At 38.6% G+C, this 16850-nt stretch overlaps 1 protein-coding gene across 1 annotated transcript in view; it reads left to right on the top strand.

The window, feature by feature from the left end:
* Positions 1 to 16850, top strand: part of LOC122840296 (inactive dipeptidyl peptidase 10-like) — an 85699-nt gene that overhangs the window by 14192 nt on the left and 54657 nt on the right. The gene's annotated exons all lie outside the window — the stretch shown is intronic.

The raw sequence follows: 16850 nt of genomic DNA, 5'->3' as shown, positions 1-16850 counted from the left end.
CATCAATTCATTGCATTTCAGCAACCATAGATTATTTGATTTTGGTTCATTTGCATTGGCTAGCACTGTTGCTGTGCTTATTTCATTGGCTGACTGCTTGGACAGATGATCTCATCTCCATCACTGTCTTAGAGACATTGTGTCCTGATGTCTGTGTTAATGTCTCAGGTTGCTTAACAACCTGTTTCAAAATAAGGACTTGACCATCTCTGCTCTCCTGTTAGTTCCCCTTTTCCCCTTAACCTTTCACCTACTATCTACCTCCAATACATCAGTGATCTTTAATTTCAGTTACACCTTTTACACCATTTCAAGTTCAGAGTAAAAATCACATTTATAACTTCTTTAGCTTCTCTGATTTATCATTAATTTATAATGTTATGATAACCATAATTTATCAGTTACTCTTATTATAATCTTAATGTGGGTTATTACAAATGTTTTCTGTAAAGAAACCAAGAATAATTCATGATTCTTATTATTTGATATCAAAGTTACAGTTACTTGTTTAACTTGTAAGAGTACCCACTAATGTAAGTGTAAGTGTAAGTATTATTACAAGCAAACCAATATTAATATAAGTATTTTACTTTGAATCTTATCCAATTACAATGTTTAGATTTCTTTCTTTAAAACTTTCATGCTAAGTAATAGTCTGAACTATTTTTATAAATCTGCAGGCTGGAAACTTACTTCCTCTTTTTCCAGGAAACTGCTCTTCCTGTTTCATGACTCTCTCTGTCTTGACTATGATTTCTTATGATTAAATAGAAAAAAGTAGAATTAAAGCAAAGTTTGCAGGAGACAGAAACAACACACACAACCAGATTGATTTTATTGACATTTAAGTCTAATGTTGGGTCTAGATTTTACTTGAGTAATTAATTTTAAAGATAACTTTATTTATTGTTACTGTTAAACTAAAATCTCCAGCATGGGGAAGTGGGATGATCTCGGATTTTCTTGACAAAACCAAATGACAAAATTCATCTCCCTAACTAAAAAATCAGGAAAGAACTAAGGTAACATAAATGGCAGCTCACTCCTACAAACCAAGATGTTTAACAAACTAAACAAACAGTTTGATGGCTGGTTGAGATGAGCAGAGGAGGGATCCCTCAGGAAGCCAGCTTTTATACTCGTCACATCCGGGAAGCCACCAATCGGACGTCCCCTGATCAAAAGCAGGCATCTGCACACTTGTTTGCATAATCAAATTTAATGAGTCATAACAAAGAGGAAGAGTTAAACTGCCAGTGATCGCTGCTACCTGTTGAAAGCTGGAGTTGATCCCAGCTGGTTTAGATAGAGATTAGATTAGATAGAGATTTAGATAGAGATTTAGATTTAGATTCGCCAGCACGACTCGAGAAACACCTCAGACACACACACACACACACACGCACACACACACACACACACACACACACACACACACCAAAATAAAAACTACATGTACAATCCATACACTCCAGATTAAACAGAGGGGAATCAGCTCTTTAGATCCAAACCTGGTCAGGGAGGAGCAGCGACGGACACACACACACACACACACACGAATGTGTGTGTGTGTGTGTGTGGCCCCTGACAGACAGCGGAGCAGCTCGGGTTGTGATGGAGGATGCAGTGCCGCTTACAGACAGCGGGGGGCAGTGTTGCTCCGGGCTCTGCGTTCAGGCTGAGGACAGGAAGCAGAAACTCAGAAGCTCTTTAATCGGCGCCTCTGGGGAGAAATCAGGAATCTCCCAGGATTCAGAAAATCTGAATGAAATGAAAAGTTTTCAGGTTTTATTTAAACTGGACGATATTTAATCAGTTTGGTGGTAAAATCATCTGCCCACAAATCAAGATAAGCTATTGGTGTAAACAAAGCCAGAGCTGGTTTAGTGGTAATTTCCTTGAAAATCTTCATTCTGATTATAATCCTTGAAATTCTTCAAGTTCCTCCTCAATGAGATTGTTGGGAATCAAATGTTTCAACCTACAGTTAAACGTAGTCAATATTTTTTTAGTATTTATACTTTAGTATGTTTTGTTCCCCGACCAATCAAATCAGATTCTCTTCTGTCCAAATAACGTCTTTCTTCTTTAGTTGTCTGGAAATTATTTTTTCATTTTCAAATGTTCTCTTATTAGTTACAAGTTTTCCTTTCTTTTACCATCACTGTTAGCCTTTGCTGTATTTTCTACAGCTAAATACCGCAAAATGCCCAGTAAAACTAACATAAAACATCTTTACAATTAGTTACTGTAATTTGCATTGCATTATGGGTAAAGGACATAGTATTACAGTAACTTACTGTATGTTTTGAAGTTGCAGTAATTTACTGTTTACACATTGCAGTAGTGGTACTGTATTTATAATATCTTGCACTGTTAGCCTTTACTGTATTTTTTACAGCTAAATAAGAAAATGCCCAGTAAACTAACATAAAACATCTTTACAATTAGTTACTGTAATTTGCATTGCATTATGGGTATAGTACATAGCATTACAGTAACTTACTGTATGTTTTGAAGTTGTAATTTACTGTTTACACATTACAGTAGTGGTACTGTACTAATAATGTCTTTGCGCTGGCCATGTAAGAATTCTATTTGATTTCCAACGGTCATCATAGATGTTTCATCGTGGTTCTCTGTTTCTGTATTTTTACTCCTTTAGTGGTTAACATATTTTAAGGCAGAAAGAGAGCATGTATTATTATTTTTTTTTCACATCCTAGCTAACATTAATATGCAGTTTATCTAGCTACGCCATCAAGGGTGGCTTCGCCCAACGTTTTCTGATGACGCTTTGTTTTAAACTCAAGCTTTTTCCGTCCAAGTGCAAGTGCAGCTCTGTCGCTGTGGGCTCACACTGCTTCAGCTCTTCGCAAGACAGGTAAAAAAAACACTTAGAAAACTGTTTGAAGCCAATGTATATTTTAGATGGAGCTAACGTAACTTATAGCATCATGCTATAATGCTATAACTTAGCATGAGGTGAAAGATAGAAAAATATGATGGTGTTATTTTTTGAGCTGGTTCGGAATTAACGTTAGCTAAGGTGCTAATTTTACCAAGGTTTTAGCTTGGCTTTTGCCGCTAAATCTTCCTCGACTAGCTTTGGGTTGAGATAAGCTCAGTGATGAGTGTCTGTTAGCATTGTTGTTACATCCTTTGTCGAACAATATAACGTTAACTGATAATTGATCCTCCCCCTTTTTTTTAAAAATACATCTAACTGTTCATTTGTTTAAACCATGACCTTGCAAATGTTAAGAGTGCAGATTAGCTAGGTCAACAAGGATGAATTCTAACGTTGTTCTTTTTTTCTTTTGTCAGATGACTTTTTTTAACTCCCAAGCTTTTTCCCTCCAAGTGGCTGTGCAGTTTTGTCCTGCTGAGTGCTAACATAGTTTCAACTCTTGAAAAGACAAGACAACAGGTAAAAAGACAGCTCTTCAAACATATTTGAAGCCACAAAATAATCTGGAAATGTAGAGGAGCAGCTAACCTAATCTATAACTTTGAGCTTGCTACAGCTAGTTAGCCTGCTAAAGTACCATTACATCTCCAACATAGTGTATAAGAGTCTGTAAATGAGGACAAAGGTGGAAAACATTCAAGTGGTTTCTGTTATTTTTTGAGTTGGTTCAGCCACAGTGGCAGGTGGACAAAAAAGTTAATTTCCAACCCTGGTTCCATATAAGGACTGTTCACCTGTTTAAACCATGCTCTTGCAAATTTAAAGTTAAGTCAGTACTAACAGGTGCAACTATGTACAGGTGTAAATTCTGCAGCATTTGTACTTCAGAATTTAGAGAATTTTGTAGTCATGTGAAGAAACATCAACACACAGCTAATTATCGGTTTTGTTGTGGAATAGAGCAATGTCCTACTTCCGTCAGAGAAAAATAAAACATTTAGAAGAAAAAGAGGACTCAATCTTCATCTTGGTTGATGTAATTTTATATCGACTCTTAACTTAAAACACACATCTTAAATCAGAATTGTTCAATTAATTTGTTAAAGGGATCAATTCACCCAAATTACAAACATTTTGTTAACCCATATTGTACTTAGCCATTCAGATACTGTATTTGTGGAATGTAATGCTTTAAAAAATTCATTTAGCCTCACAAACTGTCATTCACATCTGCTGTTTCAGAGTGGTAGCAGGATGTAGGGGTAAAGTCTAGTCTAGTCTCCGGGGTGAGGTTCTCAAAAACCTGTTATAATCTGGGTGAACTGGCCCTTTAAATATAAATTACTACCAGTAATTCATATTTAAGAGTTTTCCTTTTATGTTTCAAAGGTATCTTCCACCAAGATGTCTGTTGAGATGGAAATGACCTTACCTACAACACCAAGGGTAATCATGCTTGGTAAGAGGAATATTTTCTATCACTATAATTTTTTTGTAGCAATGTATGTAATAGTTATGGTAGTCTGTACTTTTACTCACTAGCATTAGCTTGACAAGGGTTTGTCTATTTTAGGAAATAGCTTGATGTCTGCAACCTGGTGGATGGTCAGTATGGAGGAGAAGGTATTTTTCGAACCTGAGCAACTACATGACTTTGCCAGCGTCCTTGCTGTCTTTTTTGGGTCATATTATGACTTCAATCTGGAGTATCAGGAGTCAGCATCCACCACGCTGGAGATGATACAACTGTAAGTACTCTACACCAAGCCATTTATGAATTAAATTTAATGACAGTTTGACTGATGATGAAGAACCATAGCTGATTGCTGTATTGTATGTCTTCATTTTAAAAAATACAATTAATATATTTTATTTCTGTTAAAAGATTTTTTGTGAGGATCAATCCAGATGTTGATACCAAATGCACAGCCAAAGTCAGTACAAGCTGCAAGACGGGAAGTCAAGAGGAAAGTAGTCAGTGTCAACTCCCGGATCAACACCTTCCTCAAACGACTCGCTGAATTTGAATAGAGGACTTCCAACTAGGTAAGCATTTTACCAAATGTTTATTATTTTATTGTCTTTTCCTCCTATCTTGCATGTTCTGACTTTACTTTAGGCTTTTTAATATGATTTTAATGATTATTTATAAATGGCATGTGATTCCTACACAATAGCCCTTTAGAGTAGCCTGCATCTTTTCTGTGTCCGTGGTAAAAAGTGGATGTCGCTGCATCTCTTACTAAATCACAGAAATGTGTGTAGTCGTTTAATTGAGGTGTTTTTTTATACTATGCAGTTTTCAGTTTATTAGGCACACCTTTGCAGTAATCCATCAGCACCAACAAAATGACTAAAAGATTGTTATGACATGTTGTATTTCATCGCTCCTTGGGGACATTTGCAGGGTCTCAATACAGTACAATCGCTTGAATTAGTGAAGACTGACTGACTGCTTTTGCCATAAACAATCCAACAACCTGAAGTGAAGCCAGTCCGGCTCATTCTTTATGCAGCTTCTATTATCACTTCAGTGTAATTGATTTTTTTTTTAAAGAAATTATCAACTTAATGCTGCTTTATGCCAATGATTTTATGCATTTGGACATTGTCACTTCAGTTTAATTTGTCAGCCTTCCTGTTGATTTGAAAATGTAGATAACTTCCTGACCATCTCATGACCTCCCACATTGTCTGTCTTATTCTTTACAGTTCAGCTTCCACAAGATGGATCCCACTGATTTTGTTTGACAAATGGAATAAAAGTTCTTCTAATGTAGGAAATGCATCTGATATAACAATATTTATTGATATGAATGCCTACCATATAGTACATTATCACACTTGCACTGTTACTGTGATGTATTGTGTAACAGAGCACATTTAAGCTACTGTTAACTGCTTTCTGACAATGCAGCCTCTGCTGGTTTTTTAAATGAAGTATATTCTATATATTTTTTTTAAGTCAGTCTTTAATAGTTTATGGCTGGTACTTGATGCACACATGTTCATGTTGCTACATACATGTGCCATAAAAATATTGACATGACCTGTAGTGTGTTCTATGGTTTTGTTGTTTTATAGCACATTGTATATTATATTGTGACATTGCGAATATATAAATGGATTTTATTTCAACAAATCTGCTGAAAATAAATACCTGTTTTTATTCACAGTACTTGGACTAAAATTTCTTTTGTGAAACTTTTCGGTTTATGGTAAAATATTCTTGTATTAAAAAATGTAAACTTTAATTTACAGTAAAACTGACATTATGTTGTGAAACAAGTTTACAGTAGACCAGCTTTACTATAAAATACATTTACAGTTTTATGCTATAAACTACATTTACAGTAAAGCAGTCATAACTGTAAATCACACTCACAGTAAAAATTAACTGTGAAATATCATAACAGTAAAGGTACTGTAGAATGGTAATTACAGTAACTTACTGGCAACACTGTTGCCAGTAAGTTGCCAGTAAGTTACTGTAGAATGGTGATTACAGTAACTTACTGGCAACACTCTTGCCAGTAAGTTGCCAGTAAGTTACTGTAGAATGGTGATTACAGTAACTTACTGGCAACACTGTTGCCAGTAAGTCGCCAGTAAGTTACTGTAGAATGGTGATTACAGTAACTTACTGGCAACACTGTTGCCAGTAAGGTACTGTAGAATGGTAATTACAGTACCTTGCTGGCAACTTACTGGCAACACTGTTGCCAGTAAGTTACTGTAATTACCATTCTACAGTAACTTACTGGCAACAGTGTTGCCAGTAAGGTACTGTAAAATTACAATAAAAAGTCTAACAGTGATGTTTACCATGTTAGACCAATAAAAGTCTTTCTAATGAATTATTTCCAAGATCTTAATGGGTGTGTAACCCACAAGAAAGGTTACTTTAAATTCACCTGATAATAATAAATGGCAGATAAATTAATTTACTTCAATGACTAAAACCAATTCTATACAATTACAAAGAAAGTTGGGCCAGATCAGAAGATTGTAAATTCTAGGGAGCCTGGTTGTAACAGAGAGACACAGTGTTTATAAGAAAGAATAGAATTTAATATAATAACAATTATGGATCCAAATTTAGAAATAAATCAAAATTGTGCACTTTTTAAAGAAAAAATAAAATAAATAATAGTCTTTTCCAATGTGTCTGTCAATTCAATGTTTCACAGCCAGTGACCAGTCGGGTTCTCTTGATTCTCTGGTCTGGGGGGTCGCCATCCAAGTTAGGATGAGGATGATCATCGGGTCTCTGGGCACCACAGGCCAAAAATAAAAACCTGACCAGGAACAAGACCAAAGTAAAACATCTTAGAATATAAAATGCCAATATCAATGAAGCTTAAGCTAAAATTAAAGAGATCTTTCATACTATCAAGTTATTTTTTCATGTTGTACAACAATATCCAAGTCATCAGAATACAATGTTACCAATACATCAGCAAAACTAAATAAATTAGCTTATATGAGGTAAAGGAAAATAATAATAATAATATATTTCAATCTAAAAGTGCCAATGAAGAACATCTACCTAACATAACCCTAACCCTATCAATAGACGTTCCCTGCAATGCCAACAGAAAAGCACTTATAATAGGGTGACCAGACGTCCCCGATTTCCGGGGACAGTCCCCGTTTTAGGTGACCTGTCCCCGGCTGAAGCCGTCCAAGGAAAGGTCTCCGATTTTAGTGTTTTATGAATAATTTTTAAAAAGTTTCCTAAAGATCGTTATTACGGTAACCGGAGACTCCATAAGGATGGGAGTAGAAAGCGCGAGTGAGCGTGTTGCGCGCAACAACAGTTACTTTAGTTGCTCGCGCTACTGTTAATGTTACAGAGAACAGCAGCAGAGCCAACAGCCAATGAAAATCAAGAAGAGCAGCAGAGCCAACAGCCAATAAAAATCAAGAAGAGCAGCAGAGCCAACAGCCAATGAAAATCAAGAAGAGCAGCGCGCGCTGCCAGAAAGGACAACAAGCTGGAAGAGGAGAGCTGGAGTTTTGAGCAGCTTCGAAGAGGAGCTGACCTGATACGGTATGTGTGAATCAACGTGTTTTACCGTCATAAAGCTTTGGTTCACTGTACAATAAAACTAAGCTTTTCTTAACAAACACAACGAAACGAGAGCACAATGAACAGCTACGGAATTAGCCAGAGTTGGAGAAATAACAGAATGGTAAAAAGAAACTTGAATAAACATGAACTGAAACTGATGAGGATGGAGAGATCATTTATTCTGTTCGGTTTTAGTCCAAACCATTTTCCGTGTTTTAATTTTAATATAACCCATGTTTTTAATCCAAACAATTTAAAATGCCAATTTTAATATGGCCTTTTTGAGATTTCATCAGCTGATGAAAAAGGTTCATATTGATACTGGGACTTCACTCATGTCGTTTTGTCCTTTAATTTGTCTTAATGTTGCCATGTTCCCTAATGTGTCCTCCATCCATCCATTTTCTTTACACCTTCGTCCTTAATGGGGTCAGGAGGGTTGCTGGTTCCTCTCCAGCTACGTTCCAGGTGAGAGGCGGGGTCACGGGGTCACCCTGGACAGGTCACCAGTCTGTCACAGGGCAACACAGAGACACACAGGACACACAACTATTCACACACACACACACACACACACACTCACACCTAGGGAGAATTTAAACCAGGGGTCTCAAACTCCAGGCCTCGAGGGCCGCAGTCCTGCAACTTTTAGATGAGCCTCTGCTGCACCACCTGAACAGAATAATTAAGGTTCTGGAGAACTGATCTACACCAGGTGGAGGTGATTAAGTCATTTCATTCCAGTGTTTTGTACCTGTGGCTCATCTAAAAACTGCAGGACTGCGGCCCTCCAGGACTGGAGTTTGAAACCCCTGATTTAGAGAAACCAATTAACCTGACAGTCATGTTTCTGGACTGTGGGAGGAACCCAGAGAACTCGGAGAGAACCCACCATGTGTGACCGGTGAACTTCTGCGTTGTGTGTGGTGATCAGACAAACCACAAAACTCCGAATCAGGGTTTGGAGGCGGTCTCCGTTTATTCAGCCTGTCAATCGGGAGACATTAGCATTAGCACATAGCATGTGCTCTAGTTCGCCAACCCGATCTATACAAAATAACAGTATTAACATGCATCAGATGTTATAAAGGCGTAATAGCAACTCAACTGAAAATAGCCATCATTAATACAGGCGGAAAAATAAACATTCGAACAATATAAATGAAAGGAATACAACGGATTATAAAACTTGCCTCTCCCCAGTGGAACAAGTATCAAAAGGGAAGAGGAAATTAATAACAGAGTATATATAATGGTCCTGGAGGACCCCGAACAAAAGAAGAAGAAAGAAGGGCGGAGCTGGAGGACCAAACCCCTTATAGCAGACACAGAGGAACACAAGGATAGACAAATATAAGAGGACAAATAAAGAAAACATTTTGTGGAAATATATAACTAACAATATAAACCCAGTTACACATGCACAGGGAGAACATGCAAACTCCATGCAGAAAGACCCCGGGAATCGAACCCAGGACTTTTTGCTGCAAGGCAACAGCTCTACCAACTGCTGCCCTCTTATGTGTCCTTTCCTCTGTTTTATTTTATTTCGTTAGAAACTGTGGAGTACTCACTTTTAATCCAGAAAAGGAATTACAACATAATATTAATATTTCAATATATTACGCAGTGGTAGCATTCATTTTAAAATTCGCTGTTATGAACTATGACGACCCGCTATTGGCTCAAAGAACGTGGATCTACCTTCTTTGATTGGCTGCAGCAGGCGGCGGCCAGCTGGTCATACGCGGAACGGAAACTTGGTCCATGGAGCTGAAAGTGAACGCGTCTCCTTCTGAGTTTGACATTTATTATGAGTCTCCGAGACCAAAAGAGAAAAGGACGACAGACATTAGAAGTTATTTCGCTACCTCGGCTGTAAGTACAGTGAGTGGACCCATAAGTTAGATATCTATCACGCAACGCATTTGTTGTAAAGTCCGGTGTTTAGTAAGGTCAGCACTGAATGTGAGGTAGAATAGTAAGTTGTTTGGTCAGTAAGTTGTTTGGTCAGTAAGTTGCTTGGTCAGTAAGTTGTTTGGTCAGTAAGTTGTAAGGTCCCACCAAAACTCTGACCAGACCTACGCCCTTGAGTTCATGTGAAGATTAAATCACACCTGCTTTACCTGGGCAGTTAGCAAGACGGCGGCTAACCATCCAGCTAGCAAACCGAACCAACAGAACTCAGATTAAATTAAACAAAATAAATTCAAACGTATCTCAGAATTATTACATTTGCTGTAATAATCTAGAATGACTTCTATTTGACTCATATCTACTTTATTTCAAATGTATTTATCGAACTTTTGATTTAGATCCATATATAAATGAAGTAACATTACAGTTCATCCAGTAGGGGGCGCTGGAGCCGCCCAGACTGTCTGACGGTCCATCAATATGAACATGAAAATATTTGACCTCATTCAGCCACAAGTGAAGCGTTTATTGATTTCTAATTGATCGCCCATCAATCAGCTGTCCAATCGAATTGCTTCCAGTTCAACTGTCTCTGAAGTTTGAAACAAACTTCCTGAAGATGTTTTACTTTGACTTAGCCGCTTGTGAACCTGCTCCCCAGTGAAGGTGATTTAAATAACTTGCTCATTAGCCGCTGGCTCTCAGGGCTGCTCTGGCAATTATCAGTTGCTCCCTGCAGGCAACGGGCAATCTGAGCTAATTGAGCTGCGCCGTGCTGGAGGAACAGAGAGACAGGGAGAGAAACCTTTCCATCCGGCCTGGAGGAGCCCATTACACAGGATTCACTGGGAGTTTAACTGGTTTAACTGTTCTCCTATTGATGGTTTACTGCTTTAAGCTCAAAGTGGAACATCAGAACCAGATGGAGGAAACTCTCTGGATTGTCAGTAAATCTCTGTGGTCAGAGTCACAGCTGACTAATTAACTGTCCTAATAATTAGCATCTCTGCTAATGTGACAGAGGCCTTAAAGGAACAGTGTCTGCATTTTACATAAAGTCATCGATAGCATAACGCAGTGCCAATGTAATCTTCAGTTGTACATGCTACGTGTATCAAATATGATTTCAATGGAATTTGACTTTCTGATTTAGCGCCTTGAAATTGGGCCTCTGTCTCTTTAAGAAGCTCCTGTTCTTCCTGAAGCTCCGCCTCCAGGAAGTCATTCCAACATGGCTCTTCTATTTAATGTTTTTACCAGCGTTTCACTGAGCAGCAGCTCCTATGATTGGCCGACACTCAGAGGAAGTTAACGAGCTGCAGGCCGAACTAAATCAACTTTAAGCTTTATAAGTTCATCTAGAATCAAACTGGTTTATTTCTGAGTCCAGCAGTGAAAGGTCATCCTGCTCCTGAAGGTCATTCTGCTCTGATCTTTGACCCCCTGATGCAGATGAAGTGGCCATGTTGGGTGAAGGGAAATATTCTGATCGTAGATACAGAAGGAAAAATGAGAAGCTCTTGTTTCCTCCCCTCTCATTTAACTCCTTTATTTAAATAAACTATGTTTCAGTGATTACAGTGAAAATTCAAATATTTACGTAGTTTTAATATTTTACTGAGAATAAAAACAGAAAACCGTGATATTATTTCACGTTTAACTCTGACTGACTGACTCTGCAATTGAAGCTGCAGGTTTATTTTAATAACAGCAGTTCTGCTCAATAAACAGAACCTCTGACCCGGTTCTGTTCTGCCCAGTTAATTGGGCCGACCGGTCAGGGTTGGCATCATTTCCTGTCTGAACAGAGAGGACGGGGCTCTGAAGGGGGCGGGGCCTAAAGCAGCTCTCCTGAAGACAGGAAGAAGGATGCATCTGTTTGCTCATAGATAAGATTCATTAGACATTGTCATGTCTGTTTCCTGAGCCTCGCTAACACGCCGCTGCGACACCCCGTCTTTAGTTTACGATCTCTGCGTCGCCCGGTCGTAGATACTGGGATTATAATCCAGGGAGAGCCCGGTGTCCGTGCAATATCGACGGAAATGTTGTTGTGGACACGGAAAAGCTCATGTGACAGACGTCCCCCGATTGCTTGACCAATGGCCAGTAAATTTTGTCGGTTGTAAGTGTTTTTAACCGAACAGAATGGAAAAGACAAATTTGAGTCGGAGAGCACAAAGCTGCTGCGTCCACGCGTGCCGCCATAGTCTGCTGGATTTTTTCCCCAGGTTTTTATTTACTTTTATTTGTCTAGTCTGCTGGATTAGTGGAAATGTCAATAAACAGGGAGCCATGCTAACGCTAGCTAGCTCTCAGGGCAGAGCTCCAGAAGTCCAGCAGCTGCTTAGAGGCCTGAATAAGAGCAGAGGCTGGATGGAGGTATGAAAGTGGAGAGTTTTCCCTGAACAAGCTAAATGTGTAGCTCCATGCTAAATGTTAAGTTTGGAGTGAAATATTTAGTTGGTTAACTCAATGTTTAATATGAAAACAATATTCCTTGTATGCTTGCTTGCTAAATATTTAGCTTGAAGCTTAACTTTCAGCTTCAATTAGCTAACTAGCTTTTGAGTTTGAAGGTATACATTTAGCTTGCTGGCTGAATATCTAGCTGGTACTTATGAATGAATGAATGAATGAATGAATGAACTTGAGAACCGAACCCCCTGGTGTTATTCTATGACCGGCTAAATAACCCAAATTATTGCTCTTATTTTCTGACTAAGTTTTCAGACTCATTCCTTCCAGGAAACTGAACCTCTAACGTTTAGTTTCTCCTCATGTTTCCGCCATTTTGTTTGGTTTTCTGACGTTGACATAGTCAGGGCTTTTAGCCCAGGGGAGCCCAAAGTGGGTCGTCAAGGGCCGGCATCCTGCATGTTTTAGTTGGTTTAACGCACCTGGATCAAATGTGTCAAGAAGGACATTGACACGCTGAAAAGGTTGTTACTACCACCAGGGAGAGAACTAAAATGTGCAGGATGCCGGCCCTCCAGGACCCAGTTTGGGGACCCCTGCTTTAGCCTCATCAGTCAGATGATTTCCTGTGATGTCATCAGATTCAGCTCTGTTCAGAAACTAGCGGCTCAGCTCCACCATCTTTATGAAGTTTAAGTTTCACTGCAAAACTTCCTGGTTCGGTCTGCAGTCGACTCTCATTGGTTAAGCTGTCAGCAGCAGCAGTGTCGGACCGGGCCGGGTTCTGCCGGACAAAGGCGGCTTTATCAGGCTTTCTGTTCTGCATTCAGTCGGCCGGTCGGCGTCTCCGTCTCCTTCCAGCAGCAGAAACACAAAAAGCTGCATTCACATTCAGATCAGACTGTAACGTCCTGAAGCCGCTCCGCCGCGACTCACCGCATCATCAGATACATATTACATATACATATTGGTCAATGTCTCATTTTACAAGATTTAAAGTCAGAGTGAAGCTGCAAACTAAAACATGTCAGATTAACCTGGTTTAACTCAGACATCCTGGTTCTGGTTAGCTTCAGCACCAGAACCAGTTCTGAAGCTAAGGTTAGCTAAGCTGAAGATAGCTAACCTGAAGCTATCTTCAAGTTAGCTTCAGGCTAGCTCCAGGTTAGCTTTGGAATTGCTTTAAGTTAGCTTTGGGCTAGTTTTATGCTAGCATTAGGTTAGCTTTGGGCTCCAGGTTCCGGAATCGTCTGTAGATCAGCTGAGAGGAGCTGTAGCTTTAGAGCTGGACTGAATGCTGAGGATGATCCTGTCCTGATGAAGGCCAGCAGCAGGAAGACAGCAGTGCTTGACTGACCCTTCAGAACCAGAGGTCCAGCTGAACCAAACCAACCTGGTTCAGAGTTGGAGCTGGAGCAGAAAGCAGTTAATCTGCAGTCTGCAGCAGGAAGCGTCCTGACTGTAGTTTGATCGTCATGCACCTTACCAGAGGGCTGCTTTTCATTGGCTGATGCCCATTCTACTGGTCACCTGATTGGCCGTCTCACAAACAGCTTCCTGTTAGCTAAGTACAGCATAATGGCAGCACTGATACACCTTGTAGCCTGTCTGCTACAGTCTTATGTTAGCTAAACAGATCAATATGCAACGTGTATCTGACTCACACTGAAGATTTTATTTTAGCAGAAAAGGTTTTGGACTAAACTGTTCCTCCTGTTAGCCTCTCTAGCACCAAGTACAGCTGGTCAATCAACCATCGCTGTGTTCAGGGAACCAACGATTAATAATCCAGAAATAAACTTGATTATATCTTAACGGACTGAATGTTTTGGGTTTTTCTAAAATTTTTTTATGAATTATGTTTATTAGGTATTTTTGAACGTTTATACAAAAACAAAAAAGAAAATAACATTAACAGGGCAATACTTATACAGCACAGATACAGAAAACAAGACAAAATCAAAAACGGAGGCATGTACATAAATTCCAGCTTCATATGAGAAACAACCAATTTATACATACAAGTCATTCAGATTCTCATTACTGGTTTTTTATTTTTGAAATGTTGAAGTATTCAAGAATACGTTCCCATCTTTTTTTAAAACATAAAATTTCTCCTTCATACAATATCTCAATCTCTCTAATACAATAACTTCAGAAAGTAAATTTTTCCATATCTGGATCGAAGGGGCATCAGAACCAACCCATTTAAGCATTATTGATTTTCTGGCCAACATCAGTAGAAATTGAACAGTTTCTTTGTGAGTGTCCAGATGTCTGGGTGTGAACCCAAGGAGACACATGACTGGACCAGGGAGAAGTGTTTGTCCTATAGCGGAGCTAATTTGAATGTTTTGTTTTTAACGTAATCTTTACTCGTCTTGCGGGACGCAGGCGGTTGCCATGGTAACAGGTGTGTTTAAACTACAAAGAGAGAGAGTAAAAAGGTAGGAGTGGTTTTGAGTTGATCACCTGTTCGGGTTATTTTACCTTTGTTTACCTTTGCTGTGGTTCATTACAGCCGCTGTAGTTTCTAAACGTTGGACTAATTATCTCGTTCATTTGTGAGTTTACATCATTCACAACAAACATCACATAAAACAAATAGATTTCATTAAATTTTAACAAACAAATGGCTTCTACTGCGATAATTATGTGAGATTAAATGAATTATATTCCAGCTTCAGAAGATTTTCCTTTTCCTTTCCAGAGCTCTTTGGTTCCTCCTGTCAGTCTGTAGCTTCTCATATTGAGGTCAAAGGTCAGATCTACCATAACTGACTGACACCTGCTGGCCTCAGGTTTTCAACCAGTTTGTGACTGAGAAACCAGTAACCTCCTCCCAGTTGATGACATGAACCTGTTAGTTCCTCTGATATATTGTGACAATCCGCTAGAAATGAAGCACTAATGGAGTTTTTAATGTTTTTTGTACAAACACTTTGAATTGGCTCAAAGGTGCTATATAAATAAAGTTGACTTACATTGCCATGAAAGCAGAGGTCTGCTTCCTGTTTGTATCTGCTTCCTGTTTGTATCTGCTTCCTGTTTGTATCTGCTTCCTGTTTGTATCTGCTTCCTGTTTGTATCTGCTTCCTGTTTGGGTCTTTTATTTTTTTATTGATAATAAAGGGGTTTACAAACAAGCAAAATTAACAACACAAATGAGTAATAAAACAGACAGTAATGCCAGGGTGTTACATATCAAGCACAAACAAATCAAAAAGCAAATAAATAAATAAAAAGTTAACTCAGAAAGATATTAAAGTAAGAGCACAGATCTATTGTCTTAATGGCTTTTCTATCTTTTGAATATCAGAGAGATCTAATATATTGTTTGAATTCCTCTCTAAAGGCTGCAAAGCGAGGTTTCTGATTTGAAAGTTTAGACTTATGTATATGATATTTGGCGACTAATAAAATTGTCAATGTCAAATTTATTTATATAGCACTTTAAAACAGGCATAGAACTGCACCAAAGTGCTGTACAAGAGTGACAACAACACAAATGAATAAAAACAAAGTATCAAACACTAGTTCAATTAAATGCCAAGGAATAAAAATGAGTTTTAAGAAGCGATTTAAAATGATCCAGGCTGTGGGCAGATCTAATTTGGAGAGGTAGATTGTTCCATAGAGAAGGAGCAACAGCAGAAAAAGCCCGATCTCCTTTCCTCTTAAGTCGGGTCCGAGGAACTGTCAGTAAAAGCTGATTATTAGATCGTAGGGTTCTGGACACAGACTGAAATTTCAAAAGGTCCTGAAGATAAGGAGGAGCTAATCTATTAAAAACTTTATAAGTTAATAAAAGATTCTTAAAATCTATTCGATAGGGCAGCCAGTGTAAAGAGGCCAGTATTGCCCTTATATGGTCACGCTTCCTGGTTCCTGTAAGAAGCTGTGCTGATGCTTTCTGGATCATTTGAAGTTCCTGCATTTGTGATTTATCCAGGCCTCTATATAATGAATTGCAATAATCCAAACGAGATGTGATGAAGGCATGGATAAGTCCTTCAAAGTCTTTTAAACAAAAATAAGATTTAACTTTAGCTAAAATACGCAGGTGATAAAAACTTGATCTAACGACAGAGCTAACTTGTTTATCTAGCTTTAAACAACTATCAAAAGTAAAACCAAGATTCCTAGCAGAGGTCTGACAAAACCGAGCTAAAGAACCAAGAATCAGATCTGGATCTGTTGTGTGAAGACTCTGACCAAATAGTATAACTTGTGTTTTACTTTGATTGAGGTGAAGAAAGTTTTGTTCCATCCAAGATTTGACTTCTGTTAAACAATTGTTCAATAGTTGAAGAGATTCACTTTTGCCATTTTGTAGTTTGAGGGGCATATAAATCTGGACATCATCTGCAAAGCAATGAAATGAAACATTAAACCTATGGAAAATCTGACCAAGAGGTAATAGATACAAAATAAACAAAATGGGACCTAAAATTGAGCCTTGGGGGACACCGTACTTTAAAGGTTTAGCCCCAGAACAACATTGGTCTAAGTGAACTGAGAAAGTTCTGT

This window comes from Gambusia affinis, linkage group LG11 (genome assembly GCF_019740435.1).
Source record: "Gambusia affinis linkage group LG11, SWU_Gaff_1.0, whole genome shotgun sequence".
Lineage (NCBI taxonomy): Eukaryota > Metazoa > Chordata > Actinopteri > Cyprinodontiformes > Poeciliidae > Gambusia > Gambusia affinis.
This window is presented reverse-complemented; position numbering and strand designations above follow the sequence as displayed.